We start from the raw sequence: 10,383 nt of genomic DNA, 5'->3' as shown, positions 1-10,383 counted from the left end.
CACAGTTTGTGAAAAACAACAAATCTTTCCCTGTGTCCTTATTCTTTCTCTTACTTATTTCTTCCTAAATTTGCGACAACTCTCCGTTTTTACAGGGAAGAAAAAGACGGTCCCAGACTCGTTCTTTTGATTACGTTTTATTTTGTCCAAATGGTTTTGCTGTACTAAACTAGGACACTTATTTTCTTTCCCTCGTGGTGTTTCTCTATGTGTTTTAAACAGTACATGTGAAACACATTCATTGCATGGTATGCCACAATACAATTATATTTTCTCATACTTCTTAGTAGCCAATGTCTTTCCCTGTGTGAGTTTATCCAACTCTCCCAACCATATGCCCCCTCCCTCAGTTATCGGGGGCATCTTATCCACTAGGGCTTGTACGTCACCCAAATTCCATGGTTTATATCGGCTCCCCTGACCCCTATGCGACTGCACGAGTGGACACTGCAATCGGGACCTAGCCCGTGTCTGTGGAGGGGGCCCTGCCCCCCCCTCTCTTTCCCTGGGGATAACAACAACTCTGCTTCTCTCATTGCTTCAGTGGCGGAGGTTAGTAAAGCCCCCGCCACACACTCCTCTCTCTCTCTACTTCTCTCTCCCTCATCTTCCCAGCTTCCCTGGGCTACGCCCATGGCTCCCACATGGTAGGTATCTGATATCTCATTATCATCTTCACACACCCCCGACAATGAGCCTGTGATGACCACTGGCCTCTCCCCCTTTTCCCGCTGTTTCGGCTTCGGCCGCGCCCCTCTGGCTCCCTGTTGTCTGGCTAATCTCTGTTTAAACGGGACTTCTTCTTCCTCGTCCTCCTCCTCCTCCTCTGGGGAGCTGGGCCCTTCATTCACAGTCTCTATTCTCCCCCGTGATCGGGTTGCTATCTTGGGGGCGCTGGGCACCGGAGCTGTTTCAATTTGAAATGTACCATCCGTAATGTTCAATACCGGATATAATCCGCCCTCACACTGTCCTTGTGGCTGTGGGCTACATCTTCCCACCTCGTATGGAGGAGGATCCTTTTTTTCTATCTGGGGTCCCCCTGTCTTTTTCTCTTTTTCCTCTTTTATGCAATGAACAAGCCCTTGCCACATGATAGCATAATTATACCATCTTAGTCGATCTTCCTCAGCTTGCCTTATAGTCTTATTCCATTTCCTCTGTGACCTCAACCCACATGTCTGTCTCCTTTTCTCTGCCTCTACTCGCTTTTCCTTACACATTTTTTCCTGCTTCCACAAATACCTCCCCAACGGAACGGCGTCCTCCGCCTTTCTCTCTCCCCGTATAATAGCTTCTTCTAACCTCCTTTGTTCTTCCTCCCTTCGTCTCACCTTTGCCTTTGCACCCTCATTTTTTTGGTTCGTCATCATTTGTATCAGTATGTCGCTCTGCTTCTGCAGGGACTTCCACTGCGGTCCGCCACCGCTTTTTTCTCCTTCTTCTTTTTCCATTCTACCTTTTACGTCTCCTGTCTATCTGTTAGGGACTCCAACCCTTTACTCTATTTAACCTATTGTTCAGGGACTCCAACCCTTACTGAGCTCTATTTAACCAATTGTTCAGGGACTTCAACCCTTTACTCTGTTTAACCAATTGTTCAGGGACTCCAACCCTTACTGAGCTCTAAGCTTCCCTCCTTTGGGGGTCCTCAATTCCCCGGGAGAGTTTTCCCAGCCTTAACCTCACCCCCTCGTCAGAGAGTGAGTGGGTGCGCCACTACCTAGGATCTTAGACAGAGGACTCCAACCTCTTCTACCGATCATCTCCTTTTTAATCTTACCGTAGGGGACTCCAACCCTTACTTTTTTGTTAAACTGGCCGCCTTCTCCTTCCCGAGCTTAGTACAATTTAGTAATTCAGTCCAATATGCAGATTTTGTTAAAACAGGTTCTGCTTACCTTATTCGTGTTGTGGGTCGACCCCAAGCTCGGGAGGTGTCGGCGGGCAGCCACACTGTCCAATTAGGACTGCTTCTTCACATCCCGGACGAAGCCCCCAATTTGTTGGGAATCACCTTCGTGTTCCTCGTCCCCGGGTCCGTTGATGTGAAGAAAACAGCCACCACGTCTTAGGAGATTAAAATAATTTTATTGAGTACAGATCTGGAGACACACTGCCAATCCGTCGTGTGTGTCTGACTTTCTTTGTGTGTGAGCTTCTTTATATGCTAAACCTCCCTTGTTCATTCATCACACATGACCTTGATTTTCCTGTCCACTATGTTTGGTCAATGCTCCCTTTCATGGTTGAGCTTTAGGGAGTGCTCATCCTGTCTGGACCTGTAACTCTTATCGGGGGCCCTCCTTGCACCAGACACGGTATCTCTCCCAAGGCCCCAGGGGAGGGCAACCCACATTCAGTGCGAGGCATGCAATATATTTCATCTACATGAATGTGTCTTTCTTCACCCTCTGTTCTGGTTGCATACATTGGTTACAGAGTAATACAAATACACTCGGGTTATATTTAATATCACTTAACACTATGCAGTGAGCACTTTGTTTCGGGTAAGTAGCTGACGTTAGCTAGCTAAGGTTAGCTAGCTGGCTACCGCGTTAGCTTCATAGACTTGTAACAAGACAGTCTTGTTGCAAGGCTAGCTAGCTTCATAGATGTGTCCTGTGCACTGATGCTAGTATGACATTTATCAACAGACTGTCACTTACCCTTCCTGTAAAGACGAACAGTCCTTTCGTTTTTACATGATTCATTTTGACGTCCTTTACCCATCCTGCGGTGAAGTAGCGGTAGGCTTAAGTGCTTTTGAAGGCTTTCAGGGCTTCACCTGAGTATGGCGAGGGATTGTGGACGAGGTACACGTAAACGTCGTGAAACGTAAAATTAGTAAGATCTATAGCAGACTGAAGTGGGGTTAATTGGTCTTTGGGTAGAAGATAAGGATCCAATTCTAAAAACTCGATTTTTTGCAGATAACGCTGCTTCTCCTCCGCGTTTAAGTGAGCGATTCTGAACAGTCTTTCAAACTTCCCGGGGACCGCGGTCCTCAAGATGGCGGTCATAGCAACAAAACCCACGTGACTGAAATCCATGAATAGATGAAAACTGGACTGAGGACACGATCAAAAATGCTCGCGTTTGCAGTGCCCATTTTATATCAGGTAAGTTATCTATCTACTCTTTGGTTTCACTTGAATGCCTGGTTTAGATGTAGAAGTTATGGAAGCTGCTGGGAGCTGCCTGCCTAGCTTCTTTGGTTTATGGAAGCTGATTTCCCCACGTGGAGCTGGCTTGACATCTTTCCTGCTTAGGTCTTTCCACACCCATTCTTCAGCTGTAACTGCTGCTTTCTCTGTCCTCCCCATCCTAACACAGAGCTGAACTTTAAATAAAATTGCTGCTGCATGGCTGCAGCATGATCCAAGTCTGAAATGTGAAAAAGACAGAATAAAACATATCGACTTATCCAATGTATGTTTTAATTTGATGACCAGGGCTTGCAATTAACACTTAATCTCAGTCAAAATTAGGCTGTGGCTGAGAAGACTGTAAATTCTACTATACAATTTCGCATTTTTCCACTGCAAATTAATAACATCCACAGCTGGAACTCTGAATCAACAAGACACTGTGTGTAGTGCATGATAATGTGAATTTCATGCCCCTGTGGTGACCCACATCTATATATCGAGAGACATTCACCTAAGAGGACGGTGTACCTTTAAGGGAAGAGGCGAGGGGTCAGATAATGCACTTCCGCTTCCGGTTCACAGTCAGTTCAGTGTCGTTGTCGAACGTATGACATGCAAAGTTGGAGCTAGTAAACTACCTCGACTACGTCTACTCTCACGTCTCCTGTCTCGTTGTTTTCTAACTCCACACCCCGTTTATTATGACCGAGTTACAGGGAAAGGCACATTTTGATGTGATGAGGGGAGAAATGACAGTAAAATAGAAGCAGATTTCATGTTTGCACAACAACTAGGCCGATATCATTAACCCTGAGCAAACTAGTTAAGCAACAGGACAAAAAATAATCATGTACCTTGCCATGCAGGTACAGTTGGCTGTGAGGACGTAGTTCTCGGGTTTGTGTTTGATGATCCGTGCCTCGTACATAGCCGTCTTGTGTCCTTGTCTTTGACTTGGCAACACTTCGGATTTCAGGACACAAAACACAGAGTCTATTTCATGGTATTTTACATTTTGTACGTGACCACAGACAACATAGTTGTAAGTTTCCAGTGACTTGTATGCCCGCAACTTCTCTCTTGTGTATACGCTCGGTTCCTCCACCAAATATGTATATATATCTGGCCACTGGATAATAGGCCACTTAGTAACGTCTTCCACCCACTCGGTATCACCACACGGATCTGGAAGTCGGTTGCCGTTCGCCAAAGTTAATTTATTCAGGTAACTTTCGCGATCTTTATTCGTTAATCCGCTTGCACAGTTTGACAAACTAGTCAACTCCGCCATACTTCCGTTGCCTAACTGCGTGCACATCCACACCTACGTCATCACTGTTTACAAACTGTAATAGGGTCTATATGAATGCTGTATATAGAGCAGATAAACTCACTTATTGAAACACCTGGAAGCAAAGAGTACAGATGAAATAGCAAAGCGTTGTTCAACAAGTGGTTGGAAGTAGAAGCTGCATACTAAGAACTACTGGCAGGCAATATAATTGGTAAGCTTCCCTGAAGAAGTGGCCTGACAGCTAATTTTGTGGGTAGGCTATAACACCATCAAAACCAGACTTGCAAATGATGGTGCGACCCCACAGACATAATTGGCCGTGTCTGCCGATGGAAAGCCGGATGTGGGTATAGTATGTTCTGGCTGCTGCACTAGCGCCTCCTCTGGTCCGACGACGCACCTGTTCGGGGGGGGGGGGACTCTTGGGAATAGCCTGACCATGCCACGTGCTACCTCCCCCGGGTGAAACTCCTCACTGTCAGGTGAAAAAAAAGCGGCTGGTGACTCAACTTGTATAGGAGGAGACATGTGGGAGTCTGCAGTCCTCCCCGGATCGGCAGAGGGGATTGGAACAGTGACCAGGATGGCTCGGAAGACTGGGGTAATTGACAGGATACAAATGGGAAGAAAATTTGACGGTGTACTTATTGGTCCCTGGTGATGACACTGCTTTTAAGGGATTAATTGTGAGAAGGGCAAATGTATCTTGATTCCAGGGAACTGAACGTTAGCAGAGGATGTTTTCGATCCATCGATCTCTGGGTTATGGGCCCAGCACGCTTCCGCTGTGCCACTCTGCTAACGTAATCAAATCCATTTAGCAGACATATTATACAGATTGTCTATTAAGAAGCGTAGAATTTGCACCGACTACTTTGTGCAAAAATGGTGCATGTAACAAGGACAGGTACTCCTACTTGATATGATACCGGTTTGCAGATTTTATATTTATATTTACATTTAGTCATTAGGGAGATATTATTGGTCAAAGTAATTTACAGAAGTTGGTGACCTGCAGCAGAAAACGAAAGTATCAACTGGCATAGTACAACGATACACAGTAGTTGTATCATAGCCACAAATGCAAATAACGTTTTTATGCCTTTCTAGAAGTAAATAAATGAGTCAGTTGTCCTGAAGGAAACCAGGAGGTGATTCCACCTTTAAGGTGCAAGGTGAGAGGAAGTCCTGGATCAATAGCTTGTTGCTCTACCAGATGCGAACAATGATAGGGTATTAGAGGCAGAGTGAAAAGCTCGAAGAGTGTATCTGCTAATACAAGATGACAAATAGATAGGTGCAGTCCCATGGACTGTCCAGAATATCAACAATAAGCTTTACACTCCTCACAACTAAGGAAGATCAACTTCAGTGATGGATGGAACACTTAAGAGAACTGCTGAACAGGATGCATCCTAAACTGACAGCAGAGATCCCGACAGCCACAAACCTGTTGCAGATAAACTGCAGCCCCCCCCCCACACACACACACACACACACACACTTACTCACCACCACCAAGGTAGAAATTATTAAGTTTGTTTAGTCCTAGAGAAGAGTGAAGGCAGAAGTGCTGGACAAAATACCAGCCAAAGCCCTCAAGGTCAACATTGAAATCTCTGCCAACATGCTTCAATACCTGATATGAATCACCTAGGAAGAAAAAACTGTCCCATTGGACTGGAGAGATATCAACATCGTCAAGAATATCAAAAAAGAAGATCTCAGAGAATACCAATACTACTGAGGAATAATGCTCCTTTCAACACCAGGGAAGGTGCTCAACTGCATCTTGGTAAAGAGGATGTAGAAACTGGTTGATGAGGAGCTGAAGGAAAACCAGCCTGGCTTCAGGATTAGTATATCCTGTGGATACCAAATGGCCACCCTCAGGATTATCATCAAGCAATACAATGGAATGGATCTCCCCTGTCTATGTCAACTTCATATATTTTGAAAAAGGAATTGACAGTGTTGCTTTGACAGATATGCTGTGGAAACTGATTATTGCCTCCCTTCAAAACTAATCAGCCTCATCAAGAGTACCTACCAAGGAATACAATGCAAAATTCTCCAAGAATGATTCATATCAGAGGTCTTTAAGGTCCTGACTGATTCCAAACCAGGAGGAGAAATTTGGGCTGGAAATGTCAAACACTAATAGAACACAATAAATTAATTACAATGGAGGCTCTAACATGGAACCCACAAGGCAGGAGGAAGAGAAGAACACATAAATACCTGGAGAAGAGGCACAGAACAGGAGATGAACAAAAAGAGGCTGTCATTGCAACAAATGCATCGTAGGGCACAAGACCGGAGAGGATGTAGGGCTCTCATCCATGGCTTATATTCCTTACGCAGTACAATGTAGGTGTTGTTCTCCAGATAGTGACAGTCAATTGCATTTTTGTATAAATGCACATTTGAGAGGCTGAAAACCAAGCATGCAGCATCATTCCAGATTTTTGCAAACACCCTATAGCTCTTGTGAAAAGTGAGTTGCTTTTTCTTTTTTAGAGCAATGACATCAAGGCTAACAAGTATCATGTCAGTGGTGAGATTTGAGCCCACGCCTCCACAGAGACTGGAGCCTAAATCCAGCGCCTTAGACTACTCAGCCACGTGGAACTTACTGTTTTAAATCAGCATCCAAGGCTATCACAACGCACCTCCATTAAGAGCATACAAAGGACATCTGGATTGAAGGTTCAAGTGAGGAGGGTGACTGTTCTGCCCATAATGTGATTTATGTGTTCTTAAGTAACTTTAAACTTGAAGTGTTTGTATGTTCACATCACTTAATGCACTATTTGATATGTCAACGTTTGAGTGGGACTTTGTTCTGAGGCCCACAGAGATAAGGGAAGCATAAAGAGGTAACACCACAGGAAGTTTAGAATGTAAACAAACCAAGTATGGTCGCTATTGTCATTCAAATTCACGTTACTTCTATCTATCTCAATCTGTCGTATTAATCCTTCAGAAAGCAACGACTGTAAGTGTTACATGATCATAAGACGTTTATAACTTAAATGTAATGAGTTTTGGTAATTTTGATGAAGTTTTAGATGTTTTGATAACTGAATACAATCGCTGCAACTGCGCGATGCTACTCGGCCAGACACGTTCGCATGGCTGCTAACAATGTGAGCTTATGGAATGTATTTTAAGTAAGCACTTTTCTATTTTCTCTTTTTATTTGTAGTTTCACTCCGATTCAATGTTGTCAACTTGACTGCTACAATTGGAAGTCATTAAAGGAGCAAGAAGGCTCATTTTCCTGACTCTTGAAAAGGAGTTTGGCTGGCTGTTAAATCTATGTTAACGCTTAGGAAGCACAACACGTAGAAAGAGCAGTACAGTGACTGTGATTATCAAGTAGGGCAGGCATAGTTATTCATAATTATCCATATTTATCCATAGTTATTGGAATCCTGCTCACAGCGATGTTCAGAACGGATAGCATATGTAGTACTTACAGGTGATACTGAAAAGATTATGTACTTTCTAAACAGTTGGAACACTTGCAGACTTAGTTCAGTGATGTTCTGTCAATTGTAAAATATTTAAGATTCCTGCTGCTTGTGCAGATTGCACTTCAAGAACACCATTCGTTAGGTCTCTTCCTGCATCATGTCAATCCAAATTACTAATTCATTCGCTGCTTAGTCCTGTGTTGTGATGGCCGAGGGGTTAACGGCAGCTGCCCACTGCTCCTAGCTACACAGCTAGGGTGAGTTAAATGCGGAGCAGAATTTCCCCACGGGTATACATAAATTATACCAAAATACAAAAATGTTTTAAAAGAAAAGTTCGCCTGGAAATAATCCGGATGTCAATAAACCTCTAATAAAAGACAGTTTTACCCAAATTAAGCACACCAAGAGTTAATCCCTCAGGTGCGTTGTTGTGATGGTGTTTTAGCCAGTATTGCCACTGTAGTGGTCTTATTTCAAGTAACACTAAAAACATTATGCCGCTCAAGCTTCTAACATGTTGCTTTATAATGTACGTAACTTCCGTGAACAACCACACGTGACCTCTTAACCCGTTAACCCTTTACCTCCTGGAGGTGACGTACGCTTTAACCCTCCCCTTCTTAGATGTTAACGTCCATCATAATATTTCAATAACATAAACATGTAATGCTATGAAACTCTGCTCACAAATACTGTTGTTGATAACATATTTAGCTTTCAATACAACGGACCTTTTTCAAGTACTCACTGTAACCAATACTTAACAAGTGTTTACTGCAACCGCATAGTCAACAAGAATTCAGGCATAATTTGACGCTAACAGAAATTTAACCAAAACCTCTCCTTTCACACAAAACATTTTCTTTTCTTTTTCCCCCCCATAAACAATGACTTGAATGGCCAGGGCCATTCAGACAATGCCGGAGATTACTACGCTCTGTCATGGCAATTGTCTGTCTAAATGACATAGTCTTGTCAGATGGGCAGGCTTTCGCCTGGCTCTTTGAGGCCGACTTTCCTGCTGAGGAATTTCCTCTGGTGCATGCGTTTCAGCAGGTTGGTTGTTTAACCTGTCTCCAGCAACACTGATCGGTACTCTCTCTTGGTCAGGCTGAACCCACAGCTTGACCGTTTTCCTTCCTTCCCCTCTTCAGATCAAACTTTGTGCAGTAGCCGATCACTCGCGCACGAGACAGCTTTCCATCTTACATCCTCGTGGCCAAATGTAGTGTTCTTATTTAATGTAAGACTACAAACATTACACCGCTCCAGCTGCTAACGTGCTGCTTTATTCCGTACTCCAATATACAATGTCCTTCGAGGAAAGCAACGTACACATTTTGGACAGAGAAGATAGATGGTTTGAAAGAGAGGTGAAGGAAGCCATCTATGCGAAACTGGAAAAACCATCCCTCAACAGAGGAGGAGGTCTGCGACACCACCTATATCCCACTTACAATGCCGTCCTTTCATCTCTACCCAGGAGACTCAAGAAGCCTAGGCTCCAAGAACAACAGTCGGTCACTAACGGCTCTAACGACTCTCATGACCACTGAACAATGAAGTCGAAACTAACACCCGCCGCTGCTAAACAACTGCACCAATTGTAATGGTGCTGTAGTCACTATCAGGCTCCTTCTTCATGGAAAATCCCATCCTACACTGATCGCCTTCATCTGCAGTCAATCCATGCAGATGGAAACTCATACAATGCACAGTTCTGAAATATGTCGTTCAATTTAGCTTTGAGATGTGAACTGTATCCTTCAGTGAAACTTACAAAGTCACTGTGAGCAGGACTTGAACCTGCGCGGATGAACCCCATTGGATTTCAAGTCCAACGCCTTAACCTCTATGGCCATCACAGCACATGACCAGACAGTGAATAAATTAGTAATTTGGATTGACATGATGCAGAAAAGCAACTTACTGAATGGTGTTCTTGAAGTGCAATCCGCACAAGAAGCAGGAATCGAAACTATTTTATAATGGACAGAACATGACAGTGAACTGAGTCTGCAAGTGTTCCAACTGTTTATAAAGTACATGATCTTTATAGTATCACCTGTAAGCACTGCATATGCTATCCATCCTGAACATTGCTGTGAGCAGGATTCAAACCTGCGTGGGTAAACCCCATTGAATTTTGAGTCCAACTACTTCTTTTTTTGCTTAGAACACTTTTATTTCATCTCTACATATGTATCACAACTGGAAGTTACCCAAAGACTAGAAATGTGGGATACTGCTGAACTCAACTGCAACAAGTACATTACCTAGGTACATAATGCAAAAAGCTTGATAAGCATAAATATAGAGGTACAAACAAAAAATGTCATGAAACATGAAGTAACTGCCATAATTATACACTTGAGGCTTGATACTGATAAAAGTTAATAATTATCTACATTTTCGACAAATTAACTTTTTTTTTTGATAGATCATTAAAACCCAA

General features: G+C 43.4%; 1 non-coding gene across 1 annotated transcript; it reads right to left on the bottom strand.

The window, feature by feature from the left end:
• Nucleotides 1-9,713: 9,713 nt before the first annotated feature.
• On the bottom strand, nucleotides 9,714-9,796 carry trnas-uga (transfer RNA serine (anticodon UGA)). The gene has a single exon. It is a non-coding gene; the product is annotated as a tRNA-Ser (tRNA).
• Between the last annotated feature and the right edge of the window lie 587 nt (nucleotides 9,797-10,383).

This window comes from Lampris incognitus, chromosome 1 (assembly GCF_029633865.1).
Source record: "Lampris incognitus isolate fLamInc1 chromosome 1, fLamInc1.hap2, whole genome shotgun sequence".
Taxonomy (NCBI): Eukaryota; Metazoa; Chordata; class Actinopteri; order Lampriformes; family Lampridae; genus Lampris; species Lampris incognitus.
This window is presented reverse-complemented; position numbering and strand designations above follow the sequence as displayed.